This window comes from Ornithorhynchus anatinus, chromosome X5 (genome assembly GCF_004115215.2).
Source record: "Ornithorhynchus anatinus isolate Pmale09 chromosome X5, mOrnAna1.pri.v4, whole genome shotgun sequence".
Taxonomy (NCBI): domain Eukaryota; kingdom Metazoa; phylum Chordata; class Mammalia; order Monotremata; family Ornithorhynchidae; genus Ornithorhynchus; species Ornithorhynchus anatinus.
The window spans coordinates 46202631-46217392 of record NC_041753.1 but is presented as its reverse complement, the minus strand read 5'-3'; the positions used below and the strand labels follow the sequence as shown (position 1 = coordinate 46217392).

Sequence of the window (14762 nt, the reverse complement as noted above, 5' to 3'; positions counted from 1 at the left end):
CAGATCCAAGTGCACAGGCACAGTGAAGAGGTTAGTTTGAGAGGAGCAAAAAGTGCATGCTGGGAGATAGTGGGAGAAGAAAGGAAATAAATAAGAGGGAGAAGGACGAAGGAGAACCTCAACCATTTACCCTCAAAAAATACCACTGATTAGTCCAATGATCATGAGTTTCTGCTTAATGCAGAGGGGAACAGTGAACCATTAGGGAATTTTAAGGTGTGGGGAAATGTGTGCAGAACAACATTTTAGGAAAATGATCTGGGCAGAAGAGTGAAAATGTGAACTGGAGAAGAGAGAGACTGGAGGTGGGGATATCAGTGAGGATGCTGTGTATAATAGTCGAGCAGGGATATGACAAGTGCCTGGTCCACCATGATGAGGAAGGGATAGATATAGGAAATATTGTGGAGGAAAAACTGACAGCCACTGATTGAAAATGAGAGTTGAAAGAGCCTAAGGAGTCAAGTATACTACTAAGGCTGGAGGCTTCAGAAACAGGGAGGATGGTGGCATGGTCAACTGGAATGGAAAAATTAGGAGAAGGAGAAGATTTAAATGGGAAGATGAGGAGTTTTGTTTTTGACATACTGAACTGAAGATGAGAATGTGACATCCAACTGGTGATATCCACAAAGCAAGAGGAAATATAAGGCTGAAGAGGAGGTGAGAGGTTAGCGAGTTATCTGCGTCGACAGAAACAGATAAGCTTCCCAAGTGAATGAGCATAAATTGAGAATAGTAGGATTCCACAGCACTTATGTACATGTCCATAATTTATTTATGTTAGTGTCTGTCTTCCCCTCTAGATTGTAAGTTCTTTTTGGGCAGAGAACATGTCTACCAACTCTGTTATACTGCACTCTCCCAAGCACTTAGTAACATGGTCTGCATACCACCGGTGCTCAATAAATACCACCGACTGATTGATAATGTGAGTCTAGGTGTGACCACTATAATGTGTTTTTTTTTCCTTTGTGAACATTAGGTTCTTCACATAAACCACCATATTTTAGGAGACTTGACAATACTAAAATAATACATTCAAGTCACACTCTCATCAAACTCCTATCTCTGCTGTCATCTTTCCAAAGGCACTGACATTTTTGCAAGTTGAAAATGGACTTTCATATCTATCAAGAATTGTGATCATGTTGCTATTGCCTGATTTTCTTTAGCAGGTGGTATTGTCACAGATAAAGCGTCTGTTGCATGTTCTAATTATTATAATTTCATCATTATTGTGGTTACAATCTCATATTCACTTCATGTGAAATATCCTAGTAACATTGCCTGTCGTATCATGCTAATGTTGCTTATGCCATTTTTTCTCAGCCTATTGTATTAACAACAATGCTTTTAGCATCTTAATTATGAGGTTTTTATGACTGCTACAGCATCTCTTGAATTACCCCTTCATTTAAGAGTGTTAGCTTTCCAAAAGTCTTTTTGAAAATGCTTGTGACATCACAATGCCGGCAGTAAATGGCAGTGGCAATTTCTAATAAAAAATCATTTTCTAAGGGTGTGTATTAAGAAAGACCAAACCAATTGCTATGAAATGAAAACCATGGCTTCATCCAAGAAAAACACCAACCAAAATGTTTCATATGTTCCAAAACCTTTGGCTGACTTGGGATTTTTTTTGTTTTTGAGATTTGTGTGAACCAATGTCTAAGAAGCAACACCTTCTGTGTGAGGTTCAGAATCTTAATCCATTTTTTTTATTTATGTAATTATTTATAACTTTATCCTATAATGTAACTGGACTGGATAGGATGAGGGGCATGTTGGAAAGCTTTCTTTGGCCCACATATCTGTGCATTATAAAGTTATTATGCTAATTAAAAACTTCAGTTTATCTGATTGAAATTCTTACCTGGGGCACTGTTGGCAGAGCTAGGATGTAAATATTCAGATACAGTAAAGTGCAGGATCTTTGACCAAGCTGAGAAAAACCTATTCCATTTAGTAGTTACAGTGGTTACATTTATTGATGGCTCTGGTGATGCGGTGCACTATATAGGGTCTTTGGGAAGTTCTGCATAATGAGGGAACACGCTCCCTGCCTACAGCATGGCTCAGTGGAAAGAGCATGGGCTTTGGAGTCAGGGCTCATGAGTTCGAATCCCAGCTCTGCCACTTGTTGGCTGTGTGACTGTGGGCAAGTCACTTAACTTCTCTGTGCCTCAGTTCCCTCATCTGTAAAATGGGGATTAAGACTGTGAGCCCCACGTGGGACAACCTGATTCCCCTATGTCTACCCCAGTGCTTAGAACAGTGCCCGGCACATAGTAAGCACTTAACAAATACCAACATTATTACCAGGAACTTACATTCTAATGCCAAAGACAAACGTACAAATAATTCTTTTCTGTATCCTCTGGCTGAAGACTGTGTTCCTCAGAATTCCTTGGCTATAGGAAGACTCTGGAAGGTAATAGGCCCTGAATAATGGGGCTCTTGGAACTTAACCAGACAGGCTTAACTTAACAGGCAGAACTTAAAGAGCAGGAGAAGGTATTTAAGATGCTTGAGTAACCTATGAACCCTTTCTTTCTGACCTGGTGTCTGAGCCCCTCTGCTCCATGAAAGTCAGGATTGATTTCTGACCCAGTGTATATGATGAAGCCAAGTGAACTTAAATGACTATTTTCAGTTAATTTAGAAACTTGCATCTCCTGATGGCTTTGAAGTAAAAATATGGGCAGTGTTCCTAAGCTTTGAGGTAGTGAAGAAACTCTTAAATGCCTTGTTAAGACCACAAGTTGGGAGGCTTATGGTTCTGGCTTTTGAATGACATTTTGTGGCTTATATTTGAATTTGAGAGATCAGAATACAATTTATCTGTCTACATCTTGAGCCACATCTCTATGTGTCATTTAAAATGGTCTGGTGGTACTATGAATTTTTCCACGGGCCCTCCCCATCACTAACAGCTGACCTCCTTTCCACAAAATCCCATTTGCACTAAAGCCATTATCCTGTGGTGTGGAATCTCAATACATAAAGTTTTTTTATAAAACAAATTCCAACCTCTTTATAAAACTGGCTTTATCCATGTCATAGTTTACTGAGAATTTTCTTCCAATGTGGCAGCAAGATAATGGATACATAAAATAAGTGTGTGTATGCTTATATATGCATATTCAAATAGCCTATTCAGTGGAGTGTCTAGGTTCATTTAGGAGGGTGGGGGGATATGGTTTGGTAACTAACCCAAGTAATTAGTAACTATTTTGGTAACTAATTTCACCTACAGTGAAATTCACCTATAAGTGGAATGTGTAGCTGAAAGGGCCAATGCGGAATCCATAGTCCAGGTCACATTGTGCATACAAGGCTGCCCCTTACTATGGGGTGATGGTTTATATTTGCAACCCCTGGAGCTGTTTCCTCCTTTTCCTCCATGTTCCTCAATCAATGAAGTTTTTGCTCCAAAGGAACCAACCATTCCTTTACTGGTAGCACAGTGTTATGCTGGTCTATCCTCAGAAACTGACTCCCAGTTTTCAGCAGGGATGCAGTATTGCCTGATGTTTTATTTTACTATGTCCTTAAAATGCTACCTAGACCTCCTTGCTATTGATTTCCCACTTCCAAGTCTCCACAGAGCAGCTGTTTGGGTATCCTGCTGTTGCTCATTCACATAGCACCTAGTGTAGCTCTGTTAAGGCAAAGCTTTGATGCTTGGGGACTGACTACATTACAGAACTTCATTGTTCGTGATCCTATCTTGTCACTTGATATTGAGTCTGGCCCATAAGTGATGCTGGTGGAATAACTGCTCAAGGAGCCGATGTGGTGCCTGTTTGGGGTCCAGGTCTCCCAACCGTAGAGAAAGTTGGACAACATTACAGCTCTGGGGACCTTCATTTTGGTTTGGAATTTCATACCACATTGCCACCACACTCTATAAGACAGTCTCCCAAAGAATGTGCTGATCTTCTTGATTCAATTTTCCTCTTAATAATAATGATGATAATGATAATAATGATAATAATAAATGATAGTGTTTGTTAAACACTTACTAAATGTCAAGCACTGTTCTAAGCAGTGGGGTAGATACAATACAATCATATACAATGTCTGTCCCATATGGGATTCACAGTCTATTTTTTTAATGGTATTTGTTAAGTGCTTCCTACACTTCAAACACTGTTCTACACCCTGGGGTAGATACAAGTGAATGAGGTTGGACACAATCCCTGTCCCGCATGGGTATCACAGTCTAAGTAGGAGGGAGAAGAGGAAAACTGAGGCACAGATATGTTAAGTGACTTGCCCAAGGTCACACAGAAAAGTTTAGGCAGAGCCGGGATTGGAACGAGGTCCTCTACTCCTAGGCCTCTTCTCTTTCCATTGGGCCATGCTGTGCTCAGAGAAGCAGTGTGGCCTAGTGGAAAGAGCACAGGTCTAAGAGTCAGAGTTCTAATCTTGAGTTCTAATCCACTACTTGCCTGTGGTTTGACCATGGACAATTCACTTCACTGCTCTGTGTCTCAGTTTCCTTAACATCAGGTCAATGTTACCCTTCAATTTCTCAGATTTATATGTTGACCTCAAATTCAAGCAGGCTTCCTTCAATAAGCATAAACTCATTTCAATGAGGTAAACTTTTAAACTTGATTTAGGGCAAGAAAGTTGAATGGAAGTAAAAAAAAAATGTGATCTATATTAAATGTACCCAGAAGAGTTTGTAAATCAAAAGATTGCTGAGAGGTAAGGAAGTTCTCCAGATACTTGTGAGTGTATGTGTGTATTAGCACTACAGAGAACCAATTTTGTATTTAATTATCAGAGATATGGCTGGTACCCATTGACTAGACTGTGCTTTGGCCTTAGACAGTTGGCTGAACTTTACTGTAGTACTTTTTAAATTTTAATTTACTTAACTGAGCCACACATGGTTCTTTTTCTTTTTTAAACCATAACCCTAACCTAGCTTAACATAACTTAGCTTAGCTAAATTATGCTACATGCCTTCCAATTAAACCATAGCTTTCACATGTCCATTTTGTTGAACACCACAAACATTAACTAAATAGAGAACACCTGAACAAATTCAGAGTCCTCGATCCACTGACTTTAGGAACAAGTTGACCAGTGGGAGGGTTGGATTTTGAGTTGTACCAAGATTTTCTCTGTACTTTGGATATTACTGGAAAGAGTTACTTTCCTCAGCAAAAACTTTCAGAAGTGGGAATAATGAAGTAGTGTGATGTTTATGATAGCTTTACGGGTTTCTCCATCCAGCTGTAGTTTACCAACTATGTAGGAAACCATTTTGGTTTATATACTTATATTCTACACACTGAACCCAATTCTCCCAGTCCCTAAAGCTTCTCCCTGAGCATCAGTTAGGCATTTTGGAGGAGCATTAACTCTTTCAGACCTTTAGAAGACTATTCTGTTCACTAGTATCTGTATCCATTGGGCTCAGGCTGAAGTCACACACTAACTGGCTCCCCAGTGGTATGAATGTTAATGCTCTTCTAAAGTGCCAAACTACTCACCAGAAAATAAAACAGGGAAAACTCAGAAGGGAAATGAAAAACTATGGCTGGAACCTACCATTTCTTAACAAACCTAAAATTTGAAGAAACTATCTAGGAACTGGGCAGGAAAAGTGGAAGCTTCTTTAAAGGGACCCACAGAATGTGTGAATGTAAACATCCTTGGTGTTTTAAGAAGCTGTTGCTGATCTTTTATTTAATTATATCCATGTTTACTATGACACTAGTTTTAGAAATACTAAGTTGCATATCTATCTTTGCAGTCACATTATATAAAATATGTTCACAATTTGAAGTTATCTGGTTGGAAAATGCTCTTCTAGGTCAGAAAGAATAGTATTAACAGTATTTATTGAATGTCCACTTGGTCTGGCAAATTAAGCAGTTAGGAAGTACAGTGCTAACCAATTTCTGATTACAAGACTCTTTTGTGTGCTGCTCTGCCTCTCCCTAGAGTTACACACTATGCCACACTTCTTCAAAATACTCTTCAGAATGTATATCAGAATTTCTTTCACCTGTCATACAGGAATTGTTTATGTCTTCTGTTTTCCCCAATTTCCTGTCATATTCAGTGCAGTAGAGCTGAGCTGCTATGAGCTCAGCGTCAAAGCTCATGGACTAGACTGTAAGACCACCTTGGTGATTGTATTTTTCCATTTTATATGGTTCAGCTATTGGATGACATTTTAAGCTACTAAAGGATGTAGCATCTATGGCAGGTCTAAATCAAATACAGGTCTGTTGAGTTGCAATGACAGAGAATCAAAGAAGAGTGAAATACCCATCCCTCAGCCCCATAGAAATTATGTATTCATTCAATAGTATTTATTGAGCGCTTACTATGTGCAGAGCACTGTACTAAGCGCTTGGAATGAACAAGTGGGCAAGAGATAGAGACAGTCCCTGCCTTTTGACGGGCTTACAGTCTAATCGGGGGAGACAGACAGACAAGAACAATGGCAATAAATCGAGTCAAGGGGAAGAACATCTCGTAAAAACAATGGCAACTAAATAGAATCAAGGGCAACTAAATAGAATCAAGATGTACACATCTGTAAGTTACATATTCATGTCTGTCTCCCCCTCTAGACTGTAAGTTAATTATGGGCAGGAAATGTGACTACCAACTCTGTCATATTGTACTCTCCCAAGCACTTAGTACAGTGTTCTGCACATACTTTGCACTCATTATATGCAATTGACTGAAAACACAGAGTTATTTCTTAGGCAGGGCAAACCCAAGCTTTATTCTGTGAAATGGCTAAGAAAAAAAAGTCCAAATCCAGCATTAAACACCAAGATCCCTTGGTTCATTTTGCTTCACAATTTTAACTGTCCATGGTATAAGGTTCATCTAATGAATTAATATTGGGTTAATTGTTGACATTCAACATGTACAACTTCAGACCTGATTTCAGACATGATATATAATTTATATATATAACTTGTGTTATCCTTGAGTCCTCTCTCTCATTCAAAGCACATATTGAATCCATCACTAAATCCTGTCAGTCAACCTTCAAAACATTGCTAAAACCCACCCTTTCCTCTCCATTCAAACTGCTACCATGCTAATCCAAGCATTTATCCTGTCCCACCTTGATTACTGTAGCAGCCTCCTTGCTGACCTCCCTGCCTCCTGTCTCTCCCCACCGCAGTCCATACTTCACTCTACTGCCCAGACCATTTTCCTACAAAAACATTCAGACCATGTTTCCCCACTCTTTAAGAAACTCCAGTGGTTGCCCAACCACTTCCACATCAAACAAAAACTCCTCACTACTGCCTTTAGAGCACTCAATCACCTTGCCCCCTCCTACCTCACAACACTACTCTTCTACTACAACTCAGCCTGCACACTTCGCTCCTCTAATGCTAACCTCACTGTATCTCAATTTTGTTTATCTCACCACCGATATCTTGCCCCCGTCTTCCCTCTGGCCTGGAATGCCCTCTTTCCTTATATTGGAGAGACAATTACTCTACCCCCTTCAAAGTTTATGGAAGGCACATCTCCTCCAAGAGACCTTCCCTGACTAAGCCCTCCTTTCCTCTTCTTCCACTCCCATGTCACCCTGAATTTGTCCATAATTCATCCCTCCTTCCAGCCTCATGGAACTTATGTACATATCTGTAATTTATTTATTTATTTATTTATTTATTTATTTATTTATTTATTTATTTAGTCAATCATATTGTCTGTCTCCCCCTCAAGACTGTAAACTTTTTGTGGACAGGGATTATGTCTGTTATTGTTGTATTATACTCTCCCAAGTGCTTAGTGAAGTGCTTTGCAAACAGTAAGCACTCAATAAATACAATTGAATGAATGAATGCAATCTCCAAAACCCCAAAGTCCTGTGCTCATTCCTTAGACACCAGTAATGATTTGTTCCATCAGATCTCTAGCCACTCCCCTTGTCTTGTCTTATCCTGTCAAGTCATTTCCGATCAATAGCAACTCCATGGACACATCTCTCCCAGAATGCCCACCTCCATCTGCAATCGTTCTGGTAGTGTAGCCTTAGAGTTTTCTTGGTAAAAATATGGTAGTGGTTTACCATGGCCTTCTTCTGCGCGGTAAACTTGAGTCTCCACCCTCGACTCTCTCCCATGCTGCTGCTGCCCAGCACAGGTGAGTTTTGCCTTGTAGCAGATTGCCTCCCACTCACTAGCCACTGCCAAAGCTAGGAATGGAATGGGTATGCCTTTGATTGACTGTGCCTCTCATAGCCATGACTGGTAGAGTACTGGAAACTCTCCAGGTGTGATCTTGAGAAGGAAGCCATTCCCCTAGAGCCTGGCAATCTCATGTCAGGGCAGGCAGAGTCTTTTTGAATGGCTGACCTCTGAAACCCTAGCACATCCTTTATAATAATGATTATGGTATTTGTTAAGCGCTTACTATGTGCAAAGCACTGTTCTAAGCGCTGGGGAGGATACAAGGATACAAGGTGATCAGGTTGTCCCAAGTGGGGTTCACAATCTTAATCCCCATTTTACAGATGGGGTCTGAGGTACAGAGAAGTTAAGTGATTTGCCCAAAGTCACACAGCTGACAAGTGGCTGAGCTGGGATTTGAACCCAAGACCTCTGACTCCCAAGTCCATGCTATTTCCACTGAGCCACCCTGCTTTATCATGCTGTGTTCCAAGAAACACAGGCTACAAACTCCCACTTATTTAGCTTAGGGGTAGGCAATTATTTTGGCCTGGAGGTCACTTACCATGTTATGAAGTGTGGGAGGCAAGGGGGAGGAAGAAGGGAAAGGTAGGTTTAAACCCCTGAAATGCAGGTACTTCTGCCCACAGAGGAGCATTCCTGACTTCAAGCCAAATGCAGATACAGTTAGTAACCACCACTCACTGCTTGTCTCAGGGTCATGAGGGACAGGAAGGTAACTACCAGAGAAGTTTACTAGTGGAGAAAGCACCGTGGCCTAGTGGAAAGACCACAGTCCTGGGAATCAGAGGACTTGGATACTAATCCTGACTCTACCATTTTCCTGCTATGTGACTTTGGACAAGGCTGCTTAATTTCACTATGCCTCAGTTTCCTCATCTGTAAAATCGAATTTCAATTCCTATTCTCCCTTAGACTGAGAACTCACTGGGGTCAGGGACTGTGTCTGATGTGATTATTTTGTACCTCCCCTAGCACTCAGCACATTGCTTGCCAAAGGATGATTCCTAAATCTAGATCTCCAGTCCTTATCTCTCTCTTTCTCTGCAGTCTCGTATTTCCTCCTGCTCCCATGACAGCTCTACTTGGATGTCTCCTGACACCTCGAACTTAACATGTCCAAAACAAAACAACCCATATTCCCACCTAAAGCCCTCCCCATGACTTTCCTATCACTGTAGCCAGAACCACCGTCCTCCCTGTCTCAGAATCCCATAACCTTGGTGTTATCCTTGACTCATCTCTCTCATTCAACCCAAATATCCTGTCAGTTGAACCTTCACATTACTAAAATCCACACTTTCCTCTCCACCCACATGACTACCACATTAATCCAAGCACTTATCCTATCGCACCTTGATTACTACATCAGCCTCCTTGCTGACCTCCCTGCCTCCTGTCTCTCCCCACTTCAATCCATACTTCACTCTGCTGCCCAAATCATTTTTCTACAAAAGCATTCAGTCCATGTTTCCCCACTCCTCAAAAACCTCAAGTGGTCTCCACATCAAACAGAAAATCCTTACCTCCCTGATTTCTTACTACAATCCAGCCTGCACACTTTGCTCTATAATACCAACCTACTCACTGCATCTCAATCTCATATATCTTGCCATTGACTTCTCACTCACATTCTGGGTAGTGTGGCTAAGTGGAAAGAGTATGGGCTTGGGAGTCAGAGGTCATGGGTTCTAATTCCGGCTTCACCACTTGTCAGCTGTGTGACTTTGGGCCAGTCACTTAATTCTCTGTGCCTTAGTTACCTCATCTGGAAAATGGGAGTTAAGACTGTGAGCCCCACCTGGGACAACCTAATAACCTTGTATCTCCCTTAGTGCTTAGAACAGTGCTTGGCACATAATAAATGCTTAACAAACAGCATCATTATTATTATGATTATTCTGCCTCTGGCCTGGAATTTCCTCCCTATTCATATCCAAGAGATTCTTCCCATCTTCAAAACCTTACTAAAAGCACATCTCCTCCAAGAGGCCTTCCCCAACTAAGCCCTTATTTTCTCTTCTCCCACTCTCTTCTGAGTTGCCCTTGCACTTGGTCTTGCACCCTTTAGTCACCCCTCCTTCATCCTCACAGCACTTATGTACATCTCCACAATTCATTTATTCATATTAATGCCTGTCTCCCCCTCTAGACTGTAAAACTCATTGTGGGCAGGGAACGTGCCTACCAACTCTGTGATACTGTATTCTCCCAAGCTATTAGTACAGTGCTCTGCACAGTAAGAGCTCAATAAATATGACTGACTGATTGGCACACAGGAAGCATCTAACAAATACCACAATTACTAGTACTGTTAACCATCTCAGGGTCCATGCTGGGATGGAGTGATGTAGGAGTTTCTGAATGTGTCTACAGCTGGCTCAGAGCCAGGCTGAATGTGGTCCACAGATCAGATTAAATAACTTGATGGGCCAAAACCAATCCATGGGTCATAATTTGCCCCCTTGCAGCCTAATTAAGCCCCTCTCCATCTTCTAATGGCTGCATTACTCAAAAATCAGAAGAAATTGCAATGTTTTTCATAGTAAAACACTTCAGCCTGGGTACCTTTTGGCATCTACAATGTGTATGATTGCTAGGCTTCTTTTAATTCTTAAAGGTTTTATCCTATCCTGAAACACTGGGAAGTTTGACCCTAGCACATTTTCTCAACATTTAAAATGTCCTTCCTAAAGATGGTTTCTCCGTAGCAGCATTTTGAATGGGATTCTTTTTCATGAAAGGAAACAAAAGTAGTCCTACTTATATAATACTTTTGAATCATTTATATTCTATAACCTGCAAAATAAAGAATTTAGAACAAAATAACTGATCATTAATAGCAATGGTACTGACCAAACCAGGACCATGTCATCCACTCTCTTTTGAGCACTAAAGATGCATTGAAGCAATTGAGACGTAAATATTTTAAAACTGACTAGTCTCCAAGCCCCATGAGTGCTTCTACCCTACAATAGAAAGGCTTCATATCAATTGAATATCACAAACTGAGCTCTAGTTATAATTGCCTAACATAATGTGGGGTTACAGGGGCACATCATTTTAAAATGAAAAATACCATAAATATCCAAATTAAAATGAATCAGCAAAGAATGTGGAGGGTTAATAATAAAGGTCTAGGTCTAATCAGCAAAACATCATGCCAGAACCAGTCCTCTGCATTTTCTGTTTTCTGTTGTCTGTTTTACTTTGTCTCTCTGTTTCCTTGTGAATTTTAGAATGCTACCTTAGCATTTACTGACCTTCTCTATCAAGGATGGGATATTAGACCTCATGCAAGCTAAGTCAAACGTCCAAGTTAATGAGAGAACAAAGGCATCCTACATACTCCTTTCAGAAGTCTATTCTCAAAGCTAGCTGACCTTTAACTACATTGCATCCAAGCATACATTTGTGTAGATGATAAACCAAGTTCTTTGAAACACACTATCACTGTGCCCAGGTTTGCTACCACTGTTGGTGTTGATCCTGAAGAGAGAAATGGCTGAAAAATAATGAAGATTTTCAAAATAGGTGAACATAGCAACTATCACATAGCTATAATTCTCTTAAGATGTTAGGAGTTCTCACTTTTTGAAGATTCTCAGCTTAGCCACATGTTGGACAGGGACTGTGTCCCACTTTATTTTGTATATATTCCAGTACTTAGTACAGCCCTTGGCACACAGTAAGTACAGAGAAGCAGCGTGGCTCAGTAGAAAGAGCCCGGGCTTGGGAGTCAGAGGTCAGGGGTTTGAATCCCGGCTCTGCCACTTGTCAGCTGTGTGACTGTGGGCAAGTCACTTAACCTCTCTTTGCCTCAGTTACCTCATCTGTAAAATGGGAATTAACTGTGAGCCTCAAGTGGGACAACCTGATTACCCTGTATCTACCCCAGCGCTTAGAACAGTGCTCTGCACATAGTAAGTGCTTAACAAATACCAACTTAACAATTACCATTATTTTATCATCATCATTAATCATAATAACAATAATGATACTAAACTTTAGGCTATATCATCATTATATTAATTATCAATAACAGCAATGATAATGATAGTAATAATGATAATATAGCCTAAAGTTTAGCAATGGACTTTAGAACAAAGTCCTAGGACTTGTGATAGTGCCCAGTAAGATCAGACAGAACCACAGCTTTTAAGGTCTCATTTTAACATTTGGTCTCTCCTGCTGTTTGGGGTGATTAACCTAACAGCTATGGGCTTTGTTGCCAACTCTTAATTTTTAAAAATACTTTTGAATATATGTATATCCCACTGTAGTGTTTGACTACTGCTGCCAATTTGTGTTTCAGATAGGTTTTCTCCTCTCAGAAAGGACTATCTGCTATCCTGATCTCCAATTACTATAAAATAAAATGAATCAAATTATATTCCTGAATCTACTGCCATCAATATTTACAAAATGAAGGAGAATCCAAGGAAATAAAAGCACTATTCTACACATTTACAAAAAATGCTTTTCAAATATAGTAAAATTTTCAGTTAGTTTGGGGATGTTCAGCTATCAAAGCTGAAAGCTGTAAGGGTAAAAAATGCTTAGGCAAAATTTTGAAAGGAAGTTCATCTCATAACCTCAATAGTCAAATGAAAGTATTCATTCTTTTTATGAGCAATCTACAGCAGTTATTTATGTTCCATAGAGAGTTATGTAACCTTTTGATTTCAGTTGCCACTTTCATTAATGTAATAATCCTGAATACCATTATTTATTTCCTTTTGGCATCTTACCAGTTGAAACTATGACTCTAATGCTATATATCTTGGCTAACAGTATATTCTGGCTTTGCCATTTAAACATCCTGTTTGTATTCTCTATTTCTTTGAGCAGACTTCCTATTTGCTTATATAATGTTCTTTTTTATCCCTCTAACCAAAAATTATATTAGGAAGAATCTCGGGAATTTTAGAACCACACCTTTTTGTAGATACAGTGCCTTTTCTGAGGAGAGGGTCTAGCAAATGTGAACTCAGTAAACAAGTTGGAAAGAGAAACCATTACCTCTTGTGAAACATTGGCCCTGTTCATAACATGAGAGTAATCCAAATAGACATAAGGTGTTGATGAAATCCCACAGTCTCTAAAAGGAATAAATTTCACTCTGGAATTAGGAAAAAATAGGAACAGGACACATACCATGTAAAGTTAGAAGGCCTTGTGATTCAGCCTGTAGGGAAAAAAAAGTTTGAGTAGCATAGAGGGAAAGAGTATTGGGTTAGGAAATAGTAACTCCAAAAACTGTCTGTCTGAACCAACACCCTGGCTCATCAGGCTGATTTTTGAACGAAAGAGGAAATTTGTATGGCAATTGGGCCTGTTCCTTTCCCTCCAAAAATGTTTACAACCAGGAGGAGGACTGTAAGCTCGTTATGGGCAGGGAATGTATCTGCTAATTCTGTTGTATTGGACTCTCCCAAGCACTTAGAAGCAGTGTGGCCTAGTGGATAGAGTATGGGCCTGGGAGTCAGAAAGACCTGGGTTCTAAATCCAGCTCTGTCACTTGTCTGCTGTGTGTTTTAGGCAAGTCAATTACTTCTCTAAGCCTCAGTTATCTCATCACTAAAATGTAGATTTAGACTGTGAGCCCCATGTGGGACAGGGACTAGCTCTTAGTACAGGGCTACGCTCACAGTAAGTGCTTAACAAATACCACAATTATTATTATTATTATTATTATTATAGTTAAGTGCTCAACAAATAGCAGTGATTGATTGTCTCAATCAATCAATCACTGCTATTTATTACTTCTTGCTTGGAAAAGACCAAGAACCAGATGACCATCATGTGTGTGAGAATTTCCAGTCATTTCATATTGCTGAAGGAGTCAGATCCTATTTCTTTTGGCTCTGAAGAACAGTCAAGAAGTATAGAGCCCATTTTCATTTGCAGGAAGGGATCATTAGTTCAGGGTAAAAATATAATGCAATAATTATATTTTTAAAATCTTGGCAATCTGGACAAGCCATTTTTTTAAATGTGTGCAACCTCCAGGGTGTGTTATGTTTCAGTTTTCTATATTTTATGTATAGCATATGATAAATATGGAAGTTGGAAATCATTTGTTTTAATCTCTTCCCTTCTTTCTCATTACCACCACCCGTCTCCTCCTACCACAAAACTTCCTGTAGAATAGACAGCAAAGGAAGAATCAGAAAGTATCGCTTGGCCAAATGCTAACCTTCAGCAAAAAAACTAAAAGGCACGACAAAAAAAGTCATTTTCCATACGGAACATGATACAGTATATGATATATTTACAGTAGGATGTGAATGTTTGAGTTTATAAGGTTGCAACAGGGAGATCGTTTCTCCTTCTCCATTGCTATAGCATTTCAAACAGTGGATTAATAGGTTTGGATGATGTTCAAAATGTAAAAATTCAAAGACTGATGACCTAAGTTGTCTCATCTACAGTTTCATTTAATAGTCTTGGCCATATCACTGGTTTCTAAATTACGTTATTTGCAGTCATATTACTATTTTTGCTAGCCAGTTCAGTTTACCGTAAATGTATTCCACTAATTCACTGCCCTATTAATGGATG

The 14762-nt window shown here is 39.8% G+C and overlaps 1 non-coding gene across 1 annotated transcript; it reads right to left on the bottom strand.

Moving 5' to 3' along the window:
* Window positions 1–8161: 8161 nt before the first annotated feature.
* On the bottom strand, window positions 8162–8299 carry LOC114808566. Its single transcript, XR_003756413.1, has one exon. It is a non-coding gene; the product is annotated as a small nucleolar RNA SNORA7 (small nucleolar RNA).
* Between the last annotated feature and the right edge of the window lie 6463 nt (window positions 8300–14762).